This window comes from Podarcis liolepis, assembly GCF_965112155.1.
Source record: "Podarcis liolepis genome assembly, chromosome: W".
Taxonomy (NCBI): domain Eukaryota; kingdom Metazoa; phylum Chordata; class Lepidosauria; order Squamata; family Lacertidae; genus Podarcis; species Podarcis liolepis.
In genome coordinates, this window is record NC_139568.1 from 5,235,503 (window position 1) to 5,261,443 (window position 25,941).

At 45.9% G+C, this 25,941-nt stretch overlaps 1 long non-coding RNA gene across 1 annotated transcript in view; it reads right to left on the reverse strand.

Annotated features, from left to right (window-relative positions):
• Positions 1-13,715: 13,715 nt before the first annotated feature.
• LOC310697728 overlaps positions 13,716-25,941 on the reverse strand; it is a 984,178-nt gene continuing 971,952 nt past the window's right edge. The window contains exon 5 of the long non-coding RNA XR_014521169.1: positions 13,716-13,819. This is a non-coding gene — a long non-coding RNA (uncharacterized lncRNA). The remainder of the gene's footprint in view (positions 13,820-25,941) is intronic.

Consider the following 25,941-nt stretch of genomic DNA (forward strand, 5'->3'; position numbering starts at 1 on the left):
CAGGGGAGGCTACAATTTGATTAGGATGAGGGAGGGGGACGAATGGAAGACCACAATGTTCACCCCCCTGGGGGCCTTTGAGTACTTAGTTATGCCATTTGGATTACAGTCAGGCTCCGCCTGTTTTCAAGCTTTCATGCGCCACGTGTTGGGGTCCCTGCTGTACAAGAACTGCGTAGCCTTCTTGGACGACATCTTAATCTATTCGGACAATGAGAAGCAACATGTCAGAGACGTCAGGGAAGTGCTGAAGAGACTGCAGAAGCACCAGTTGTGGGTCAAGCTGGAGAAATGTCAGTTTCACGTCAGAGAATTCGGGTTTTGGGGGTACAAGTTGTCAGACAAAGGCTTAGCAATAGACCCAAGCAAGGTGCAGGCAGTGCTGGAGTGGAAGGCTCCCAAAACCCGGAAGGACGTGCAGAGGTTCCTAGGGTTCAGCAACTTCTACAGGAAGTTCATCAAAAACTTCGCCCACTTGACAGCACCCATCACAGACTGTCTCAGTAGCAAAAGGAAATTCGCCTGGACAGAGGAGGCCCAACAATCCTTTGAAAAACTGAAACCTGCTCCGACCATAATGCTGTTAAGATGGAAATGAAACTAATACCAACTGGCTCCTTTAGATGGAGGATGAATGACACCTTATTCAGAGATGAAGAAGTGCTTAAGAAGGCCCAAAAAACCTTGAGAGACTATTTTGAGATAAATATGAACACCAATGTGAAAAAAAGAGTAATCTGGGACGCAAGTAAAGCGGTTATGAGAGGGTTCCTGATACAACAGAATGCATTAAAGAAGAGAATCCAAAATGAGAAGAAGGATAAAATTTTGGAGAAAATAAAGGAAAGTGAAAAAAAATTGAGAGCAAAACCAAAGTCTCAAGAGATTTTGAGAGAAATAAAGTTATATCAAGTGCAATATATGAAAATGATGAATCAGGAGATAGAATGGAAAATTAAACAAATGAGACAAAAGACATTCGAGTCGGCTAATAAATGTGGGAAATTGCTGGCTTGGCAAATGAAAAAAAGACAAAAACTAAATACAGTTACAAATTTAGAAGTGGAAGGAAGGAATATACAGAACACAGCTGAGATTAGAAATTGTTTCCAGAGGTATTTTAAACAACTATATACACAAGGGCCACAGAAAGAAACTGACGTAGATCGATTTTTGAAAACAAATGGATTACAAAAAATCTCTCAAGAAAATAAATTAATGTTGAATTACAAAATAACTGAACAGGAGATAGAAGGTGCCATTCAGAATATGCAATTGGGTAAATCTCCAGGACCGGATGGACTGACTTCTAGATATTACAGATCTTTAAAAGAATGGCTAGTACAACCTTTGAAAGAGGTCTGTAATGAAATAATGGAGGGGAAAAGGGCACCAGAGTCGTGGAAAGAAGCATATATCACACTTGTACCGAAAATAGAGACTGAAAAGACGCGCCTTAAGAACTATCGCCCCGTATCATTGCTTAATGTGGATTACAAAATTTTTGCAGATATTTTAGCTAAAAGACTAAAAAGAGTCTTAGTGGGAGAGATACATAAAGACCAAGCAGGCTTTCTCCCAGGAAGACATCTATGTGATAATGTGAAAAACATAATTAATATTTTAGAACAATTACAAGTGAATATAAACACTAAGGCAGTTTTAATCTTTGTGGACGCGGAGAAAGCCTTTGACAACATTTCTTGGATTTTTATGAAAAAAAACTTACAGGGTATGGGGGTAGGCCAAGGCTTTGAAAATGGTATAAGTGCAATATATTCTGAACAAAAGGCTAAATTGATTGTAAATAATGTGGTGACGGAGGAAGTTAAGATAGAAAAAGGGACACAACAAGGTTGCCCAATCTCCCCATTGCTTTTTATATCGGTCCTGGAGGTTTTGCTGAATATGATAAGAAGGGACCAGTTGGTTAAAGGTATACAGGTCGGAGCCAAACAGTACAAATTGAGAGCATTTGCAGATGACTTAGTATTGACGTTACAGGAGCCAGAATCTAGTACTAAAAGAGTTGTAGAACTGATTCAAGAATTTGGTCAGGGTGCAGGGTTTAAACTGAATAAGTCAAAAACCAAGGTTTTAGAGAAAAAATTAACACCAATTGAGAGAGAGAGGTTTCAGAATGAGACAGGTTTAACAGTGGTTAAGAAAGTCAAATACTTGGGGATTAACATGACAGCAAAAAATGGGAATTTATTTAAAGACAACTATGAAAAATGCTGGGTTGAAGGAAAAAAGATTTAGAAATTTGGTCAAATTTGAAGCTTTCACTGCTAGGCCGTATTGCTGTGATAAAAATGAATGTATTGCCTAGAATGTTGTTTTTGTTTCAAACATTGCAAATTGTGGACAAAATGGACTGTTTCAAGAAGTGGCAGAGAGATATTTCTAGATTTGTCTGGCAGGGCAAGAAGCCTAGAATAAAATTTAAAATACTAACAGATGCAAAGGAAAGAGGTGGATTTGCCCTGCCAGACTTGAAACTTTACTATGAATCAGCAGCTTTTCGCTGGTTGAAAGAATGGCTGCTTCTTGAAAACGCAGACATTTTGGATTTAGAAGGTTTTAACAACGTATTTGGATGGCATGCATATTTATGATATGATAAGGTCAAAGTGCATAAAGCATTTAAAAACCATATTGTCAGGAAAGCATTGGCAGGGGGTTGGACTCGATGGCCCTTGCGGTCTCTTCCAACTCTATGATTCTATGATTCTAATGTTTGGATAAGATACAAGGACTTATTGGAAAATAAAACCCCAAGGTGGCCTTCACTGATCGAAGCGAAAGCTCTGAAAAAGCTCAATATGGAGGTCAAATGGCCGGAATTTTGGGAAATTTTGGAACAAGATGGAGATAGATTGAAATTGCAGAGTTTTGAAAAACTAAAAAACAAAGTGCGCGATTGGCTTCATTATTATCAGATAACGGAGGCATACAATTTGGACAAGAAAATCGGCTTCGAGGTGGAAAAATCAAAATTGGAAACAGAATTGTTAGAACCCAAAACTAAGACTTTGTCAAAGATGTGTAACTTGCTGTTGAAATGGAATACTCAGGATGAAACGGTGAAATCTGCGATGATTAAATGGGCACAAGACGTTGGACATAACATAATAATGGCTGACTGGGAACAGTTATGGACCACAGGTATGAAGTTTACGGCATGCAATGCCTTAAGAGAGAATATTATGAAAATGATATACAGGTGGTACATAACCCCAGTCAAGCTTGCAAAAATCTATCATTTGCCCGATAATAAATGTTGGAAATGTAAAGAAACTGAAGGTACATTCTTTCACCTTTGGTGGACGTGCCCAAGGATTAAGGCTTTCTGGGAGATGATCTATAATGAAATGAAAAAGGTATTTAAATATACCTTCTTGAAGAAACCAGAGACCTTTCTCCTGGGCATAGTCGGCCAATTGGTGCCAAAGAAGGATAGAACTTTTTTATGTATGCCACAACAGCAGCAAGAATACTTATTGCAAAGTATTGGAAGACACAAGATCTACCCACCCTGGAAGAATGGCAGATGAAAATGATGGACTACATGGAATTGGCGGAAATGACTGGCAGAATCCGAGACCAGGGAGAAGAGTCGGTGGAAGAAGATTGGAAGAAATTTAAAGACTATTTACAGAAATATTGCAAAATTAATGAATGTTAGAATGATGTTTGATTGAAGTTAAGTGGTTTCTAGCTGTAATGATATAAAAGAATATGTGGAAGGGAGGAGGAGGAGGGTGGGGAGGTCACAAGGGAGGAAAGAGCTCTGCACCTCTTTTTTAAAAAATGATATTTATTAAGGTTTCAAAGAAAAGAATTACATGAATTAAAAAAAAGAAGAAAAAGAAAGACAAAAGAAAAAATAAAAGAAAAAATACAAAATACAAAAAGATAAAAAACACTTAAAAATACATCAGTCTTTCCATACCTTACATTCATTTCCTGGTTTCCCTGACCTCCTCGCACCTCCCTTTTTTGTATTCCAATTCAGTTAGTTAATTCAGCAATTTCTTTCCCTCTTTGTTTTTATCTTAGTCCATTAACATAATATATTATAACTTTGGATTCTCACCTGTTAACAATCCATTTTTACATACACCTTTATAACATTGCTGCTTAAACCACTTAACTTCATTCTGACATCATTCTAACATTCATTAATATTCTCTCGTAAGGCATTACATGCCGTGAATTTCATACCTGTGGTCCATAAGTGTTCCCAGTCAGCCATCATTATGTTATGTCCAACATCTTGTGCCCATTTAATCATAGCAGATTTCACCGTTTCATCCTGTGTATTCCATTTCAACAGCAAGTTATACATCTTTGACAAAATCTTAGTTTTGGGTTCTAGCAGTTCTGTTTCTAATTTTGATTTTTCCACCTGGAAGCCAATTTTCTTGTCCAAATTGTATGCCTCCATTATCTGATAATAATGAAGCCAGTCTCGCACTTTGTTTTTTAATTTCTCAAAACTCTGCAATTTCAGTCTATCTCCCTCATGTTCCAAAATTTCCCAATATTTCAGCCATTTGACCTCCATATTAAGCTTTTTCTGAGCTTTCGCTTCCATCGGTGACAATCACCTTGGGGTTTTGTTTTCCAGTAGGTCCTTATATCTTATCCAAACATTAAACAATGCTTTCCTGACAATATGGTTTTGAAATGCTTTATGTGCTTTAACCTTGTCGTACCACAAGTATGCATGCCACCCAAAAACATTGTTAAAACCTTCTAAATCCAAAATGTCTGTGTTCTCAAGAAGCAGCCAATCTTTCAACCAGCAGAAAGCTGCTGATTCATAATAAAGTTTAAGGTCTGACAGGGCAAATCCACCTCTTTCCTTTGCATCTGTTAGTATTTTAAATTTTATTCTAGGCTTCTTGCCCTGCCAGACAAATCTAGAGATATCTCTCTGCCACTTCTTGAAGCAATCCATTTTGTCCAAAATTTGCAATGTTTGAAACAGAAACAACATTCTAGGCAATACATTCATTTTTATCGCAGCAATACGGCCTAGCAGTGAAAGCTTCAAATTTGACCAAATTTCTAAATCTTTTTTCACTTCAGCCCAGCATTTTTCATAATTGTCTTTAAATAAATTCCCATTTTTTGCTGTCATGTTAATCCCCAGGTATTTCACTTTCTTAACCACTCTTAAACCTGTCTCATTCTGAAACCTCTCTCTCTCAATCGGTGTTACATTTTTCTCTAAGACCTTAGTTTTTAACTTACTCAGTTTAAATCCTGCAACCTGACCAAATTCTTGAATCAGTTCCAAAACCCTTTTAGTACTAGATTCTGGCTCCTGTAATGTCAATACTAAGTCTTCTGCAAATGCTCTCAACTTGTACTGTTTAGCTCCGACTTGTATACCTTTAACCAACTGGTCCCTTCTAATCATATTCAGCAGGACCTCCAGGACCGATATAAAAAGCAATGGGGAGATTGGGCAACCTTGTCGTGTCCCTTTTTCTATCTTAAATTCTTCCGTCCCCACGTTATTTACAGTTAATTTAGCCTTTTGTTCTGAATAAATTGCACTTATACCGTTTTCAAAGCCTTGGCCTACCCCCATCCCCTGTAGGTTCTTCTTCATAAAACTCCAAGAAATGTTGTCAAAAGCTTTCTCCGCGTCCACAAATATCAAAACTGCCTTAGTATTTATGTTCACTTATAATTTTTCTAAAATGTTGATTATATTTCTCACATTATCAGACAAATGTCTACCCGGGAGAAAGCCTGCTTGGTCTTTATGAATCTCTTCCATTAAGAATTTTTAAAGTCTTTTAGCCAAAATATCTGCAAAGATTTTATAATCCACATTGAGCAATGATATGGGGCGGTAGTTCTTGAGCTGCGTCTTTTCAGTCTCTGTTTTCGGTACAAGTGCAATATACGCTTCTTTCCACGACTCTGGGGCCCTTTTCCCACCCGTTATTTCGTTACAGACTTCCTTCAAAGGTTGTACTAACCATTCTTTTAAGGATCTGTAGTATTTAGAGGTCAGTCCATCCGGTCCTGGAGATTTGCCTAGTTGCATATTCTGAATGGCACCTTCTATCTCCTGTTCAGTTATTTTATAGTTCAGCATTAATTTATTTTCCTGAGAGATTTTTTGTAATCCATTTGTTTTCAAAAATCGATCTAAATCAATTTCTTTCTGTGGTCCTTGTGTATATAGTTGTTTAAAGTACCGTATTTTTTGCTCTATAAGACGCACCAGACCACAAGACGCACCTAGTTTTTGGAGGAGGAAAACAAGAAAAAACATATTCTGAATCTCAGAAGCCAGAACAGCAAGAGGGATCGCTGCGCAGTGAAAGCAGCAATCCCTCTTGCTGTTCTGGCTTCTGGGATAGCTGCGCAGCCTGCATTCGCTCCATAAGACGCACACACATTTCCCCTTACTTTTTAGGAGGGAAAAATGAGTCTTATAGAGCAAAAAATACGGTACCTCTGGAAACAGTTTCTAATCTCAGCTGGGTTCTGTATGTTCCTTCCTTCCACTTCTAAATTTGTAACCGTATTTAATTTTTGTCTTTTTTTCATTTGCCAAGCCAACAATTTCCCACATTTATTAGCTGACTCAAATGTCTTTTGTCTCATTTGTTTGATTTTCCATTCTATCTCCTGATTCATCATTTTCATGTATTGTACTTGATGTAACTTTATTTCTCTCAAAATCTCTTGCGACTTTGGTTTTGCTCTCAATTTCTTTTCACTTTCTTTTATTTTCTCCAGTATTTTATCCTTCTTCTCATTTTGGATTCTCTTCTTTAATGCGTTCTGTTGTATCAAGAACCCTCTCATAACAGCTTTACTTGCGTCCCACATTACTCTTTTTTCCACATTGGTGTTCATATTTATCTCAAAATAATCTCTCAAGGTTTTTTGGGCCTTCTTAAGCACTTCTTCATCTCTGAATAAGGTGTCATTCATCCTCCATCTGAAGGAACCAGTTGGTGTTAGTTTCATCTCCATCTTCACAGGATTATGGTCGGAGCACGTTTTTGGGCAGATTTCCACTTTTCTTGTCTTTGGTGCCATTCCTCTAGTTACCCATATTTGGTCAATTCTTGTCCATGTCAGTTTGGCTTCAGAGAAGAAGGTTCCCTCTCTGGCCAGGGGATTCTTTGTTCTCCAGATATCAACTAGGTCGAAGTTGTCTGTCATCTCAGAAAAGGTTTTCGGTAGTCTGCCATCCTTAGTGACTACCTGTCTTTGTGCTTTGTCCATATGTGTAGATACTACTCCGTTCATGTCTCCCATCAAAATCACATTATAATCCAAATAGTCCATCAAGGTCTCATGCAACTTTTTAAAGAATTCAGATTTCCCCTCATTTGGTGCATAAACTCCTACTATCAAAAATTTCTCTCCTTGTGTTTGAATTTCAATTGCCACCAATCTTCCTTGGTCATCTTTGAAGATAAATTTCGGTAATAGTCTCTCCTTTGCATAAATCACTACCCCTCTTTTTTTTACCTTGTCTGAAGAAATAAACTCCTGGCCCAATCTTTTGTTGATCAATACTTTCCTGTGTAGCCTTGTTACGTGTGTTTCCTGTAGACAAATCAAGTCCAATTGTTCCTTTTTTAATAAATGAAACACAGTTTTCCTTTTCTGGGGGGAGTTGAGACCATTACAATTCCAGGTTAATAGTTGCAGAGCCATGATGTAGTTACTTTGCTTCTCCTCCAACTGCACCAAGTGCCTGTTCCTCTTCTGTCGGTGGTATCACCTTCTCCAGGCGGTCTTTTAATTCAGGAGGTAGTCTTGGTATGTCTAAAATTCCTCTTTCTAGTGCTCTTAACTCTTCTCCAGCTTCTTTCTGCAGGTCTTCTCCGTGGTCTCTTAAAAATCTGTCTTTGTCGTCCTCTGATCTTATTTTTATCTTTCTCCCTTTGTAGCTGAAGGATAGGCCTTGGGGGAATTCCCACCTAAAGATAATTCCGTTGCTTCTCAGCAGGGCGACCAAATCTCTATAATTGGACCTAAGGTCCAAAAGATATTTCGGAATGTCCTTAAATATCTCCACTTTTGACTGATGTATTTCCAAAGTCTTCTGGAAGTACAGACTCAAGATTTTATCTCTCTCCTCTTTTGTTCGGAGGGTGATCAAACAGTCTCTCACCCTGTTCTTCTTCCCTCCTCTTCCAAGCCTAAAAGCACTCACTATCTTAAAGTTTTCCTTCTCCAAATCTGGGTTCCAAAAGTCTGCAAATTCCTGCGTAAGAAAGTCAGTCAGATTGTCTTTCTCAAGTTCAGGTATGGCCCTGATCCTCAAATTCGTTTGCTTCTCCTTCAATTCAATCATAGACAATATTGACCTGTGGTCTTCAAGTTGTTTGTGAATTGGTTGTATCTTCTCTTCTACAGCAGTTGCTATTTCCTTTGCTTCTTCAGCTGTCTTTCGGGTCGAGGTAGATTCCTGTAGTAATTTCTCAATAGTTTCTGTGTTAGTACTTACCTTCTGTCCCAAATTATTAATACTTGTGGTATTTTGATCGATTTTAACTGATGCTTCAGCTACTTGTTTACTTATTCTTTCCAAAGATTCATTAATTTTACCTAATGCCTGAGCCAAAACATCTTCGGATGCCATTTCTTTGGGTTTAGATTGTGCCAATGCAGCTCCTATTGGTAATCCAGAAGGGCCAGATGTTGATGCTCTTCGCTGCAGCCCAATGTCTGGACGAAATGATCTACCAGACCTCGTCGTTTTTTCCTGAAGCAAAACTATTTTCTCCTTTCCATCTGCCATAACACTCTAGATATGGCCAAGGTCAATCCCACAATCAGAACTTGTTTTGAAGTGGAAAATTCCCCTGGCCCAGCTGTTGTAACAATTTCAAACTTCCTCTACGGGGACACAGTAACAGTCAAAAATTGTTGCCTTAAAATAATTAACTTTTTTTTCTTTTAATCCCCCAATTCACAAAAAAGACAGTTTCAATTTCAATTATTTCCCAGTTACTTTAAAACCAGGAGAAGCCAGCCAGAAATATTGTATCTCACTTGTATCTCACTTGCAGAGTTAGCTGTCAAAGAGTACTTTCACCAACAGCACATTCAGAGTACGGCATTCTTACAGTTCACTGGCAACCCGTTCCCAGGTTTTAAGCGGTGGATTTTAGCTTCCTTTTCTCTCTTTTTGCAAGGAAATACAGTTCAGACCTTTCCCCCCTCCTCTCCTGCAATCAAGGGGGGAAATCGCTTGTTTGATGTTAGAATTATAGTCCTTTTCAAACGTCTTTCGAGGTTTTCGCTTACAAGTTCATTGCTTTGCTCTATTTACAAAGAACGGAAGGCAGACTTCCTGTTTATGCCTCTCCGCTTCGGTGTCAAATTGCTTCTTTGTCCCTTTGTTTCCCAAATTAGCCTACTCACGGATAGTTGTTTTGTAGCCAAATTGTCCCAGGAAAAAGGCAGCGCTCTCCGGTAACGGCTGTGCGGCTTCGCTCCATGGAAGAAGCAGTTGACTCACAGCACCGCGCCACTTCCCCGCTCCGGTCCGGAACCCGTAATCGGGCTCCTTTGCCAGTTTGGGGGGGCGCAAAATGTGCCCGCCGAGTCTCACGGTCACAGGCTTCAACCAACTGTGATTTTTTCAAGGGTCCCCGCTTCGCCGCAGCGGAACAGACCCGATTCCCGCAGAGCTGGTCCCTCCGGATCAGAGGGAGTCCGCCATTACCGATGGCGCCACCCCGGAAGTAAGAGTAAGCATCGGATTTGGACAGCTAGCCAATAGCGCTTAGCGGCCTCTAGTGGACAGAATCTTTCTTGTACCGCTGCCTGTTTCCATTCTGCAGAGCAGCGGAGCTTCGCCAGCTTGACTGAGCTCCTGAGTGGCCGCCTGCTGAGAGAACAATGTGTCGCGTATTCCACGCGGCGTTTTCAGCGAAACGCTAAGAGTTCCAGGTTTTTCAGTGCAGTCCTTTTTAATGTGAGCTATATACAGGCATTTACAAAACAGTCAGTCCATACAGAGTACTTACAAACGAATACTCTCCACCACAGCACCACCACACTACAGCACAACCACCACACCCCCTGTTAAGACAGCCTTTCCTTTTTAAAACAGGCGATAGCCAATTACACTAATCACACTCCTGCTGAGTCACCCTGACCCAGCAGAGTATTGCATCATCCTGTTGAAGCCTGCAGACTTATCCAGTATCCTGCAAATCCCATCACTCCTCCTTAAGTCAAAGGCTTGAGACCCAATAATTCTCTTAAGTCTCGAAATTTAGGAGCATCCAAACATTTTGTATACAAATCTGCCACATTACATTTTGTGTTACAGTGCTGTACCTTTAACACATTTCTTTCCAAAGCATTTTTCACATTTCCACATCTTATCACAATATAAGGCTAGCTCCTGGAAACAGCCTGTTAGGAATTTAAGGTGGTTTACCAGGGAGTCCCCTGGTTTCTTCCGACACCGGTACAGTCTCCTGGTCAGTGTTATCAGTGAGCCAGCTGTCTCTCGCACATGGACAGCCTTGAGCGCATTCCACGCCTCACTTGCCGTCACCTTATCAGCTACGTAGACTAGCTGGCTGTCGTCCACTCCAAGGATGATTGTAGCCAAAGCTTTCTCATCCTTTTCATCCTCCTCAGGGGGCCGCGGTGGCTCTTCCACCACTTTCCACAGGCCCTCACGCTTGAGGAAGTGTTGCATGAGCCTACCAAGAGGCGATAGCGATGGTGAGGAGGACCATTGTTGCTGGATCTGTTGGTGAAAACAGTACCAGGAGACTCTTTCAGGTGGTTCATAGTCTAACAGAACCACCTTTCAGGGTCTGATACAGAGTCCAAGATCTCCTGTAATGACTCCTGTCATGAGTTTTTCTGCAGATAAAAAGAGGTAGACTCCACCAAGGTAGGAGGGTGCCAGAGCTCTGCCTAGTCAGAGACATAGGATGGCTTGCCAGTTCCCGGGGCCACGTGGAGGAGGGGGTAGAAGGGAGGGAAACAGACGGAGTATGCATGCGCATTCGACTGCCTAATGGCATCCACATCACCCAGGGGATCACAGCCACAGAGATAAGAAAAGAAGAGCCATCCCATTGTCTGGAGAGGTCACTTACCTGAGTGCATGCACAAGCCATTGTCATCGGACCCCAGTGATGGAAGTGTGCAGCTGTATTGAGGCAGCACTAACAATTTTGTGCCTGGGGCGACTGCCCCTGTGCCCCCGCAGCCCACTACGCCACTGGGTCTAGTCAAGTTGGATGCGATCCATTACAACCTGTTGCCTCTGAGGATGTGGACAGACTTGAACGAGTGAAACCTACCACCTGAAGAAGTGATTGTTCAACTGCTTATTAAAAAGATATATTTGGGCCTGGCCATTATGTCCAATTATTGTCCAGTCTCAAACTTTCCATTCCTGGGCAAGGTGATTGAACGGATGGTCACTGAACAACTCCAGGCATGTCTGGAGGATAATGCAAAATATAGATGTCTTGGCAAAATCTCAGGATATACTGTAAATAGGTCCAAATCAGAGTTGATGTTATTAGGAAATATACATTTTTGTTCAACTGTGTAAACAATACCAATTTCATACTTGTACATAAAATGTTAATTATCTAGGCACATTACTACCATGAGATTTATCAGCAAAGTATTCTCCTCAGCTCCTTCTCCTGACTAGGCTGCTTCTGTGGGAGAAGAGAGCTGTCACGTGCCTTGCCCGCTACCTTTCTAACAACCCAGCTGACCTCAGTTCATTTTGTCCTTTCCCTCAGGCAGCAAAATGTCTTAGGCTGGCCTTGGGCATAAGTACTCGCCAAGTTGCAACGCTTTGTTTCAGAACCCACTTGCATAAATTAAAAAAGGAAAAGAAGGGAATGCTTTTTTAAAAAAATGATGTGCCCAGAACTCCTTTCTCTGATCAGTGAGTAAGCCCAAACAGCTCCCACACATCTGGCCTTAGGACTTCCAGAGTGGATGTGTGATCCCAAGCTATTGTTTGACATGCCATATTTTTCATTTCAGCATTGGAGCGCTCTTGCAGAGACTGTCCCTTTGTTCAGAATGTCTCAGGCCCAGAGTGAAAAACTGACACTCCTAATTTCAAGCTCAGGCCCTCCAGGTGTTTCTGGACTCCAGATCCTATAATCCCAGACCATTGGTCATGATGGTGATGGGCATTGGAGACCAGCAAAATCTGGAGGGACACAGATCAACTCTCAGCCAAAAGTTTGGCTTTTGCTATTTTTTAACACCCTTGGTCATGAGCCAAGTGTGATTCTCGAACTCTGAATGCTGACTTTGCCAAATCCATACAGGCCCTTTTCATCTCTCATGCTCAGGAAGTAGCAGCCACAGCTCAGGGAAAACTCAACACTTTTAATCTTGTCTTATTTTTATGCAAATTGGGTGGTCCAAAAGAAGGAGACTTATATCTGCACCCTCTCTTTAGCACAGATGGCCTGCAGGAGAATTTCCTGTCCTTAAAAGTAAAACTGAACTTTTTTGGCAGTGCAACTGCAGGGAAGGCATTGTCTGCCACGTTTGCAGTTGAAGGCAGAGCTTGGGGGGGCAGGAATGTTCAGCAGAGGGCAACCAAAATTATCTTTTTTTAAAAAATGATATTTATTACTTTTTCAACATTTCCAACACAACACTACAAACAAAAAAGAAAAGAGAAAAAACAATACAAATACAAAAACGCTACATGGACTAACAAAACAAAGCAAAAACCAACAAAAACAATTTAAAAACACCTCAAACATTTTCAATATCTTATATTTTATTCACTTATTTCCAGTGACCTCCTCACACCTCCCTTTTTGTATTCCACTTGTATTAATTGTTTCAGCAATTCCTTTCCATCTTCCTCTGTTTTCTATCCTATAATTATCTTAACACATTCTTGCCTTATTTTTCCTTTAATTTTCTATTAATCTATTTATACTTAATTCCTTATGACATTTCTACTAAAGCCATATAACTTGATTCCAACATTTTTCTAACATTCCTTAATTTTACAATATTTCTATAAATAGTCTTTAAACTTTTTCCAATCTTCTTCCACCGACTCTTCTCCCTGGTCTCGGATCTTGCCAGTCATTTCCGCCAATTCCATATAGTCCATCAACTTTGTCTGCCATTGTCCAACACTTCAGTGCTTTCAAGAAGCAACCATTCTCTCAACCAGCAAAAAGCAGATGGTTCACAACGAAATTTAAAGGTCTGGCAGGGCAGGTCCACCTTCTTCTTTAGCATCCATCAATATCTTAAGTTTTACTCGAGGCTTCCTGCCCTGCCAAACAACTCTAGAAACATCCCTCTGCCACCTCCTGATACACTCCATCCCATCCAAAGCTTGCAATGTTTGAAACAAAAGCAACATCCCCAGCAACACAGCAGCCCTCATCCCCACCACAACAACTCGGCCCAACAGTAACAACTTCTGATTTGTCCATATTTCCAAATTCCCCTTCTCTTCAATCCAACATCCTTCACAGTTATCCTTAAACAGATTCACATTTTTGGTGGTCATACTAACCCCAAAATGTCAGGAAAAAAGCACCAAGGCAAAAGCCAGCTCCAGATTGCTGGAATGCAAAACAGGATGTTGTGGTTTGCTGCTGTACTGCTAGAGAAAAGGTGGAGCCTATTCTCTGTACTGAGCACCGGATGTTAGCTCAGTGTGTCATCTGACCTGTGCTGGATGTACAGGGGAGGAGTGTGACTCTTCTAATGGAGACTGAAGGGTGCAGTCACATTTCTATGTACTGTTGAGTGACAGGAATAAAACATGTAGAAAGGACTCCTGTCTGTCTCATTTCTCCTCCCTGGGAGAATGCAGGGAGGGAGAGAGAAGCAGAGGGTGTGTTCTTCTCACGACTAATGAGAAGAATCGCTGGGTTTGTTTACCTAGCCTGCCGGAGGTCGCAGAAGAAAGGTAAACACAGTATCTCGCTCAATTGCCTCGGGGGAGGCCAGGTACCTCTGCCTGGAGCTGAGATACTAACATATGGCAGCCTTCGGATGGTTGCGATTCATCGGACATCTGCATGAGAGGCTGGTGGAATGTCCTCCTCTGCTCCAAGGGAGAAGGCAAGCGTCTGAGAGAAGCCAGAGGCTCAACAGACGGCTGGTGGAAAGAAGAGGTGTTTTCCAGAGCACCAAAGTTCAAGGTATGCTGCACATTTCGGGCTAAAAGTGTGAACGCAGTTTGATTAATTCACTGGTTCACGGAGCTGCGTGGAGCTGCGTTTTGGAAAAACAAAAGCTCCGGAAGGAAAGGCCTGCAGCTTCGAAGCTGAAGCCTGCATTCCACAAATTTCTGTGGTTAAAGATAAGAGGTCCTGAAATGCATTGTTGCTAAGTAACGGAAAGTTGGAAAATTACTGGCAAAGGGGCTGGACTGTGAGTGTGAGCCTGGGAAAGCGAAACAAAGCCATAGATTGTTTTGACTACACGTTTAAGAGCCCTTGGAAGGGACTTTCCATAGCAGCCAGCGTTAAGCTGCCAGGTGCTAAAAGCATAAACAACTTGCAGTTTGCCTGCCTGAGAGAAAGGAAAAAACAACTGTTGGATTTTACAGTTTGAGAAGTGTGAACTGGAGGCTTGGCTTCAAGATGGATGCCAAGAAGGCAGGGGGTTTGCCTTGCCCACCTCCCTTAGCCAATGACAATTATTCATCTTGGTCTGTAAAGATGAAGGCCCTGCTGCAGAATCAGAGGCTTTTTGATGTGATTGAGAACCCCATCCCTGCAGCACCAACCAGAGGTTGGGAGTCACAGAACGTGACTCAGATGCGCAGCTTGTGCATATCCAGCATTTAGAAAATGCGAAAGAGGTTTGGGACACGCTGCGTACAACGCATCAGAGAGATGCTGGTTCTTCAGCGTTGCTGTATTTTGAGAAGTTAACCAATCTGAGACTTGCGCCTGATGGAGATGTTCAAGCGCACCTGACAGAAATGAAGTTTCTGCGTCAACAGATGGTGGAACGCAATTTCCGTCTTCAGGAGGAAGTGTTTTGCTTCATGATGATAAACAGCCTTAACCGCACCTACAAGGTTGTTGCCAGTCAGCTTGGTTCCCTACCTGCCGCGCAGCTAACCGCGGAAAGAGTGTCTGCTGTCGTCCTGAACGAACACGACAGACTTGCTGCACTGGAAGTAAAGGACAGGTGGAGGGAAGAACAGAGTTCTAATTCCCCCACTGCTGAATCTACTGGGAAGCATGGAGTAGCATTGAGTGCTGTCCGATGCTACAATTGTGGACAGACTGGGCATCTACAGCGAAACTGTAAGAAGCCACGACAGTCAAGAGGAGCAAAGAGCAGCTCTACGAAGCCTGAGGCGTCAGGCAAAAGCCGTACCAAGTGCCAGGTGAAACCTGCAAAGGCTTTGATGGCAAAAGGAACCACGCCAGATGTTGGGAACTCGTTCATAATTGACACGGGCGCGACCGTCCATATGTGCCCACACAGAGGATTATTTTCGACGTTGAAGAAGCAAAGCTTCGCTGTGAAACAGGCCAACGGTTAAGAGCTGGAAGCAACCAGAATTGGGACTGTGTATCTTGAGAGTCTGAACTTGACTATAAGTAATGTTTACTTGGTTCCAGAACTGAAATTTAATCTGCTGAGCGTGTCGCAGATTGCAAAGAAAGGACTGAAACTGACCTATGATGCTAAAAGCTGCAAGATCTACAAAGATGGAGAACTGTTTCTTACTGCCAGAGAGAAAGATGGACTGTATTTGTTGACTTTTGATCAAAGTGATTACGTGAAATGTAATTCTTCTGATTCTAACGAAATCTCTCTTGCAGGTGTGACCAAGAGCGCCCGGAAGGTGCCGAAGGTCGAAAGAGCGTTTCAGCGGGTGTATGCTGATGTGATTGGTCCTCTAGAACAGTGTTTCCCAACCGGTGTTCCGTGGCACACTAGTGTGCCGCAAGACGTTGCCTGGTGTGCCGTGGGAGGGAGGCGGGCGAGTCGGGCAGCGAGAGGCGGGGCGGCGACGGCGAGGAGAGGCCGCCCAGCGCGGGGGCTCTCGCCATCTGCCTGCCTGGCTGCCTGCGTGGCGCTGACGTCACGGGGCTGTAACGTGCCCCACATAGGCACACGCGGGGCGGCGAGCGAGCTCCCTCCCACATCCCATCGCCGCTCGCTTCAGCCGGCCTACTGGGCTGTTGCAGGCGGAAGGCCTGCGCATGCGCGAGGTTTTCGCGCCTTCGGGATTCCCTTCACGCCTTCCTCCTCCCGGGTCCTTGAGAGCGCGGGAAGCGGCAGCGCGAGACCGGCGTTGAGCCTGGTAGGTATTGCGCTTGCCAAGGCAGTCATTTGGTCTTGTCTTGTCCTCGTGAGTGTGTGTGTGTTTCAAGGGCTTTTTGCTTGTTCACCGGGATCCTTCAGAAGGAAGAGACAAAAGTTGCAAAAATCTATCATTTGCCCGATAATAAATGTTGGAAATGTAAAGAAACTGAAGGTACATTCTTTCACCTTTGGTGGACGTGCCCAAGGATTAAGGCTTTCTGGGAAATGATATATAATGAACTGAAAAAGGTATTTAAATATACCTTCTTGAAGAAACCAGAGGCCTTTCTCCTGGGCATATTCGGCCAATCGGTGTTAAAGAAGGACAGAATTTTCTTTATGTATGCTACAACAGCAGCAAGAATACTCATTGCAAAGTATTGGAAGACACAAGATCTACCCACTTCGGAAGAATGGCAGATGAAAGTGATGGACTACATGGAATTGGCGGAAATGACTGGTAGAATCCAAGACCAGGGAGAAGAGTCGGTGGAAGAAGATTGGAAGAAATTTAAAGATTATTTACAGAAATATTGCAAAATTAATGAATGTTAGAATGATGTTTGGTTGAAGTTAAGTGGTTTCTAGCTGTAATGATATAAAAGAATATGGAAAAGTGGATTTCTAAATAGGTAAAAAATTAATGTTACAATATATTAAGATTAAAGATTAGGATAATAAGGAGGGAAAGAAATTGCTGAATTAATTAATTGAATTGGAACACAAAAAAGGGAGGTATGAGGAGGTCAGGGAAACAAGGATATGAATGTAAGATATGGAAAGATTGATTTTTTATTTTTCTTTTTTTCCTTTTTTCTGTAAGTGTACTTACTTTTTTATTCTGTATCTTTCTTGTATTTTTATTTTTGTCTTTTACCTTTGTATTTTTTGTTTTTATATAATTCCTTTTTTTGAAACTTTAATAAATATTTTATTAAAAAAAAACAGAAGGAAGAGACAAAAGAGTAGTGGCATTTTAGGACAACATAACAATAACTTATGCAGGCATAGCCTATTTCATCAGAAGCATAAAGGAGACTGAGGAGGTTGATTGATAGTTTGAGGTATTGGTTGAGGCTAAGGCACCTGAAAAATCATATCACCCCTTATATACCCAATGGATGGCTCTGCTCTGCAGATGACGGCTTCCTGCAGGTACCATCTGTGGGATGTAAAACACTAGAGCAGTCAATGACAACTTTCCTAGAGTGTACATGTTAGAACATGGGGAGGGATGTCTGTCCAGCAAGCAGGTAAACTTCCTGGGGACGGACTTCCTCCGCATGTGACCAGAGGTGGGTGTGGCCTCACCTGTGCAGGTAATGACAAAAGCACAGGGCAGGCAGCCATCTCTCTCTCTCTGCCATTTTTCTTTCGAAGAAGAAGCATCTAAAGATGCTCTCTTGACTCTCAGCCAAGAGAGGAGGAAAGGACTATCTTGCTATAAGATAGATTCTAAATGTATGTTACCTTTTTAAGCCTGTCTGCCTTCTGGGATCATATTGTGAACAGAACGTGAGTAAACTCTTTTATGCTTTTATAAAGACTGTGTCGTGTCTTGTATTTTAAGAGGGATCAAAAGGGGGAAATTACCAGAGTAATTATTATAGAGGTTCTAGCGAACCTGTGCACACGTTACCGTTGCGAACTTAAAGGGGGAATGTTTATAAACTCTGCTGATATTTTGGAAACTTGTTAGCACAAGTTGGATTAGGATATAATCTCACAATATATCCTCTCCTGCACCCCTGAACATTCCCACACAAATGCCATGGCATCTCAATGGGGCTCCCTTGCCAATTGATGGTAAAGCAAGCCATTGGACAGGCCATCATGCATGAGGACGGTTTTTCGAATGGATTTGAATCACACTTGGACTTTTTCCTAATTCAAGATAGTGCCTCACGGAAGCAGGGAGCTTTGCAGAGTCCTTTGGAGACTGTGGAAAAGATTGCGCAAGAGAGAGGCTTGGCACCAGAAGAAATTCAGAACTTGCTGAACATCGCACTCAGTGCCAAGCTTGGGAAAGAAAACATGTTTTGGCTTCTTCTCTTTCCCCTTGGCAGCAAAGTATGTAAACGGAGCTGCATTGCCCTGCCTTCTCCCTTAACAAGAACCGGGGCTGCTTTGAGCTTGTGAGAAATTATCAAGAGTGAAGATGTTCAGCATGTTAAGCAGTGTCTTTCAAGGTCTTGCAGGCACAGTGATAAGCACTAGGCTACTGAAGACTCTGATTCCCATTTCCGTAATAACAGAGGATTCTCTTCTTTCCGCTGTGTCTTGGCTCTATGCTCGCAAGTGTTCTAGTGACTTTCAGGTAACTTGGAAAGCATGGTAATGATGTCTTGGTTCTGAAGAATGATATTTCCCCCAGTCTGACTTCGATATCCTGGTGATGATTCAGCTAGATGTTGTACACGCTGACCATATTCCAGAAGGGGTTTGTTGTCTTGGCCTTGCTTTGGCTTACTGAGATCTGTCTTCTCCCTATAGGTGCTCATTCTAAAATGGATAATTGTAACGTTTGACTTCATTGATCAGAAGGAAAATATGAATGCTCTCTATGGTCTCTTCTTCCGCTTCTTACAATATGAGAAATTGGTAAGATAAAAAGGAATGTGTTATTTGGAAGGAACTCGCTTTTATTCTGACATTAACCCAAATCAAACAATAAAGAGTACTTTCCGACCACACAACAGGACACCATGTGAAAAGTGGGGCCTTAAATACATTTGAATCAAATACATTTGGAACAAGTGATTGTTAGTGTCAGGACCTCAGGAACAGAGGCACAGGGGAGAGAGGAAATGGAGAGCGAAGGAGAAGAATCGGAGGGGAGCGTAGGGGGGTATAGCAGTGACCCAAGAGATTCCATGAGCTTCTCCAGCGAATCAGAAGATTCCCAGAAGGAGGCGCCGATGGTTAGAGCAAGGGGGGCCAGCGGGGACTCCCAAAGCAGCAGCTGGAGATCAGGACCAGCTTCCCCACCAGAGCGTAGTGGGGGGGAAGGGTCCCAGGTGTCAGGGCCAGCGTCTCCTCCAGCAGGGAGAGAATATGAGTCGAGACTGACCACGCCTCCATCGGAGAGTGGGGGAACGGAGGGGAGGTCAAGTCCAGCTAGCCTCCCCGAAGGGGGAAGCAGTGACCAGAGCAGTGTAACGGTCCGGAGGAAGGTTGGTGGCTGGGCGCGCGCGCCAAGTTCAAATGTACAGGCGCGCGGGACAGCAGAAAGCCCGGATTGGGAACCAGGTCCTAAAGCCCGCCGGAGGCAGGGAGAAGAATCAGGGGACTCAGCGTCAGAAGAGTCTAGGAAGGGGGGAACCCCAGCTGACAGGAGGACCCAGAGGAGGAAAGAGCAGAGGAAGAGGTGGAGCAAGGCTAGGATCTTAAACTGGTGTCATGGGGGAGGAGACTCAGACGGAGCTTTGGCGGTCTAGAGTTTAAGACGTAGAGCTGCACGCTGTTGATGTGAAAGACAAACTGAACTTCAATAAAGACTTTTGTATATAACAATGAACTGGCGTTGGTCCTTGTGAGCTGGGACCTTGGGCATCTCTGACAGTAAGCTCCGTCTCAAAAAATTTTTTTTTTGCGAGCTCACGAAGATAGGCAAAGATGACTACTGAGGAGCAGGTAGCAGCACTGCAAGAAGCAGTCACGAGGCTTTACGCAGAAGTAGCAACCTCCAGAAAGAAGGAAGAGGAAGCAGAAGCGCGCTACCGAGATCTGCAAACCAGGTGGGAACGTTTGGGCGGAGAGGGGCTGCCAGGACCCAAGCCGGAGGGAGTTGGCCTCGGGAAGGGGGGGGGCAGCCTAGTAGCCCACTTCGACGGGGACCTGAAGCAGTATCCCAACCTCAGAGCAGACATAGTTTTCGCGCTCAAGTTGCTTCGGAAAGACTTTAGAGATGAGGAGGAGAAAGTAGGCTTCATAATAACTCATCTGCATGGGGAAGCTAAATCCTGGCTGCGCAATTTATGGCGCGAAGATGATCCCGCCCTCCGAGATTCAAAAGCATTTATCGCGGCTATGGACGCTTGTTTTAAATCAACGGTAGATGTGGGTGTGGCCAGGAGGCAAATGCATGGGCTGCGGCAGGGCAAAGCTACGGTGAGACAATATCACGCCCGCTTTTTTGCGTTGGTAAATGTGCTGGGCTGGGAAAAGGACTCCGCTGCAGTGAGGGATCTGTTCTGGGAGGGGCTAAATGGATCCGTGAAAGATGAGCTGGCAAGGGGGGAGAGACCTAACACTACCGCAGAAGTCGTCCAGAGAGCGCTCACGATAGGGGTACGCCTGGAAGAACGCCCTTGGAGCAGGGATGAGGGTCGTCTGGCACGCACACCGGCCAGAGCACCTCCTTTCATACCCAGAGAAACAGGGCGCGCGCACTCCACGCCTCCACTGGGGGAGGGAGAAGAGCCGATGGAGATAGGTGGTGCCAAGGCTCAGACAGCGACCAGAGCCCAAACACCAGGAGCAGTCAAGACGAAGGCTCCTAGAGGGAGCAGGAAGTGTTACATCTGCGACAGTGCACAGCACATGGCCAAAGAGTGTCCCCAGAGGATCCAGAAGCACACTGCAGCCTCGGCAACAGTAAGGGGAGCAGTTCAGCAGGGGGAAAAGCTGCAGGGAAACGACGAAGCCTGGTTGGAAGCAGAGGCACTGGGGCCCAGCCAGGCGAGTCAGTGAAGCAGTCCCCAGAGATTTTGCAGCCCACAGACCCCCTCCCACCCAAACCAGTGGTGCAACTCACCGCATCTCTCCAGTTGCCCAATGGACTCACCCTGGAAGTCCCTATCACCATTGACTCTGGTAGTAATGCAGACTTTGTAGGAGAGGACTTCATCAAGCTACATCGCATAGCGCTCCTACCAGCCACGATGCCCCTAAACATCGTCACGGTCGATGGCAGAGAGCTACTGGGAGGACAGGTGGTACACCAGACACCGCCTATGGTACTGCAAATTGGAAATCACTGCGAAGTCATCAGCTTTAACGTCACCCACCTGTCGGACACGTCCATAGTGTTGGGCATGAGTTGGCTGGATAGGCACAGCCCGGCATTAGCGTGGTACCAGCGGCAATTGACCTTCTGCTCCTCCTACTGCGCAGAACACTGCATCCGGACCAGCCTGGAAGAGGAGGGGCAAGAGGATGAACCACAGCTACACCTAGGCATGGTGCAAGCGGTACCCAACAAGTACAAGGCGTTTTTGGAGGTCTTCTGCGAGAAGGAAGCGGGCAAGCTGCCTCCCCACCGGCCCTACGACTGCGCGATTGACCTCCTGCCGGGGGCGACGCTGCCGACTGGAAAACTGTATTCCATGTCTGAGGACGAACTGCAAGAACTCAGGGAGTTCATAGATCACAACTTGAAGCGGGGGTTCATCCAGGAATCCAAAGCAGTGGGGGGCAGTCCCGTGTTTTTCGTGAAGAAAGACACGCCCCAACGCAGATTGATAGTTGATTACAGGCTCATAAATTCCAGGACAAAGCCCACAGCATTCCCCATGCCCAAGATCCACGACCTGCTCGCGACGGTGAGGATGGGACGAATCTTCACCAAGTTGGACCTACGTGCGGCGTACAACCTTATACGCATGCGGGAGGGCAATGAGTGGAAGACGGCCATGTTTACGCCTCTAGGCACCTATGAATGTAGAGTTATGCCATTTGGTCTCCAAAATGGCTCACACTGTTTCCAAGCTTTCATGCACCACGTGTTAGCGGGACTCCTCTACAAGAAGTGCGTGTGCTTCCTAGACGACATCCTGATCTTCTCGGAATCGCAGGAGGCTCACGAGAGAGACGTCAAGGAGGTCCTGCAGAGGCTACGGGAGCACAGACTCTACGCCAAGCTGGAGAAGTGCCAGTTCGACGTGACGGAGGTGGATTTCCTGGGCTACAAGCTGTCCGACAAGGGACTCGCCATGGACAGCACCAAGGTCCACTCGGTGTTGGACAGGAAGAGCCCGCGCAATCGGAAGGAGGTCCAGAAGTTCGTTGGCTTCGCCAACTTTTATCGCAAGTTCATCAAGGGGTTCGCGAAGGAGACGGCGGCCATCATGGACACCCTCAGCTCCAAGAAGAAGAAGTTCACCTGGACGGACCAGGCGGAGCAGTCTTTTCAGAGACTCAAGCGTCTCTTCGCATCCGAAGAACAGCTGCTACACGTAAACCCCGGCAAACCGATGAGGGTCGAAACGGACGCCTCGGACAGAGCGGTGGGGGCGGTCCTGTTGCAGCAAGATCCGCAAGGGAACTGGAGGCCCTGCGCATTCTACTCCAGGAAACTCAGCAAGTCGGAGCAGAACTAAACCATCTGGGACAGGGAGTTGCTGGCCATTCATGCAGCCTTCAAGGCGTGGCGGCACTTCCTCATCGGAGCCAGGCACACTGTGCAGGTCCGCACGGACCATAAGAACCTGGAGTACTGGCGCACGGCGAGGTTCCTGAACCAAAGACACATCCGCTGGGCGGAGTTCTTTGCGGATTTCGACTTCCGGATAGAATACATCCCGGGAGACAACAACGTCATGGCGGATGCACTCTCCAGGAAACCGCAGTATCTCGAGGAAGCGGCACCGCTGGCGGCCAAACACATTTTCGCACCAAAGGCGTGGGCATGCGCTTCAGCCACCGTGGACCTGGACGCGGTGCGTCGCGCGCTGCAGACGGATCCATTCGCACAATCCAAGATGGAGGAGGTGCGAAGAGGCACAGCGAAGGACGACGAGTTTCAGATACGCGACGGACTGCTCACCCGCAAAGGGGCTCTCTACGTGCCGGGAGACGACCTCCGCGCGAAAGTCCTGCAGCAGTTACACGACACGCCCGGCGCTGGGCACTTTGGCAAGGACAAGACGGCGGAATTAGTAGCCAGAGACTTTTGGTGGCCCCAGATGCGGGGAGAGGTCGCGGATTACGTCGCCAGGTGTGACACTTGCCAACGGGCCAAACCTGTGCACAGGAAGCCGGCGGGACTGCTGGAACCGCTACAGACGCCGCTCGAACCGTGGGAGAAAGTGGCACTGGACTTTGTCACAGATCTGCCCAGCTCGCGAGGAAAAACGGCGGTACTCATGGTCGTAGACCTGTTCACCAAGATGGCGCACTTCATTCCTTGCGCGAAGGTGGCCACAGCGGAACAGACCGCCAAGCTGTTCATAGACCACGTGTTCAAAGTTCACGGTTTGCCACGGTCCATCTTGTCCGACCGGGGTCGCCAATTCATCTCGAGCTTCTGGCAGAAGCTGCTGGGCATCCTGAAGGTCAAGATCAACTTGGCGTCGGCACGACACCCGCAGACCAACGGACAAGCGGAGAGGGTCAACGCCATCATGCAGCAGTACCTGAGATGCTACGCGAATCAACAGCCCTCGACCTGGGTGGACTACTTACCGCTGGCCGAGTTTGCCTACAACAACACGAAGCACGGGTCTACAGGGGTGACACCGTTCTTCGCCAACAATGGGCGGCATCCCAGAACCCTCCCGGGCTTTGAGATGAAGGGGGAGGGGGAGCCACGGGGAGCAGAGCACTTGGCAGCAGAGTTACAGGAAGTCCACGAGCAACTCCGAAGGCACTTGGAACTAGCGAAACACGCCTACAAAGTGCAGGCAGACAGGCACAGGAGAGTCGGGGAGGACATCCAGGTGGGGGACTGGGTCTGGTTAGCGGCCCAGGCAGTGCCGGCCAGATCGTTAGCGAAGAAGAAGCTCGGACACAAGCAGCTAGGGCCTTACCAAGTCGAGGCACAAATCAACCCAGTGGCCTTCCGGTTGACGCTTCCGGAGGGCTCCAGGATGCATCCGGTCTTTCATAGATCAGTGCTCACACCCTACAAGGAACCCCACAGGTTTCAGGCGCCAGGGACCGCCCCAGACCCACTCAGGAAATCGCCAACAAGGGGGGAGTCGCCTAGGGCGGCGCCACTCAACGAGGTCACGGAGATTTTGGACTCGAGATGGGGGGAAGAGGGAGTTGAATATCTCCTCGCCAGGGAAGGTACCCCGGCCAGCGCCAACAGGTGGGTAGCTGGACTATGCCCTGGAGGAGCACTACCTCAAAGACGAGTTCCATGCACTCTTCCCACACAGACCTATGCCGGCGGATTTTTTCGACGACTGGCTTTTCACACCCACACTTTCAGCCAGCACGTTCCAGGGGTTCTCATCAGCTGAGGAAACGGCGCCAGACACAAGCACCCCACAGGGATCGTGCTCGGGGTTTGGCACAGACCGCTCTTATTGGTGGGAAAATCAACCGGAGGTGGGGTGGAGCAGAGAGCTACTGAGGGGGCCCTTACACGCAGCATCACCCGAGGTAACAGGGGAGGACATGGACGTGTTGGGGGAAGATCCTGGGTTTGAGCACGAATGCAGAGAGATGGAAGCAGAGGAGATCGACGTCGACGAGCCCATTACGGACTGGCCTGATCCAGCTGGCCGGCTGCATGCCGGGAGGAAAGAACGGTATCCCGCAATCACCCCCACAGCACTGGAGCACCCGGAACCCGCACCCGAAGAGGGGGAGGGGGAAGGGGGGCTTCGAGGGGGGGATGGATGTCAGGGCCTCAGGAACAGAGGCACAGGGGAGAGAGGAAATGGAGAGCGAAGGGGAAGAATCGGAGGGCAGCGTAGGGGGATATAGCAGTGACCCGAGAGATTCCATGAGCCTCTCCAGTGAATCAGAAGATTCCCAGAAGGAGGCGCCGATGGTTAGAGCAAGGAGGGCCAGCGGGGAATCCCAAAGCAGCAGCTGGAGATCAGGACCAGCTTCCCCACCAGAGCGTAGTGGGGGGGAAGGGTCCCAGGTGTCAGAGCCAGCGTCGCCTCCAGCAGGGAGAGAATATGAGTCGAGACTGACCACGCCTCCATCGGAGAGTGGGGGAACGGAGGGGAGGTCAAGTCCAGCTAGCCTCCCCAAAGGGGGAAGCAGTGACCAGAGCAGTGTAACGGTCCGGAGGAAGGTTGGTGGCTGGGCGCGTGCGCCAAGTTCAAATGTACAGGCGCGCGGGACAGCAGAAAGCCCGGATTGGGAACCAGGTCCTAAAGCCCGCCGGAGGCAGGGAGAAGAATCAGGGGACTCAGCGTCAGAAGAGTCTAGGAAGGGGGGAACCCCAGCTGACAGGAGGACCCAGAGGAGGAAAGAGCAGAGGAAGAGGTGGAGCAAGGCTAGGATCTTAAACTGGTGTCGGGGGGGAGGAGACTCAGACGGAGCTTCGGTGGTCTAGAGTTTAAGACGTAGAGCTGCACGCTGTTGATGTGAAAGACAAACTGAACTTCAATAAAGACTTTTGTATATAACAACGAACTGGCGTTGGTCCTTGTGAGCTGGGACCTTGGGCAGCTCTGACAGCTACGTTTTCCCATAAAAGTATACACTCGAATACATTTGAATCAAATACATTTGGAACAAGTGATTGCGTGGCAAGTCCCCTCCCCCACGTGAAATGAAGACACTGGACACAAGAATTAAGGTTAATGGGCATAAAAAGCCACAACTTTATTGATTACAGAATTGGAAGGTATTGGCCTTAGGCATTGGCTCCTATCGACTACCCGGCATGGGGACCGGGAAGGGTTGTCCACAAGCCGTGGGAGTCCTGTTGAAGTACGC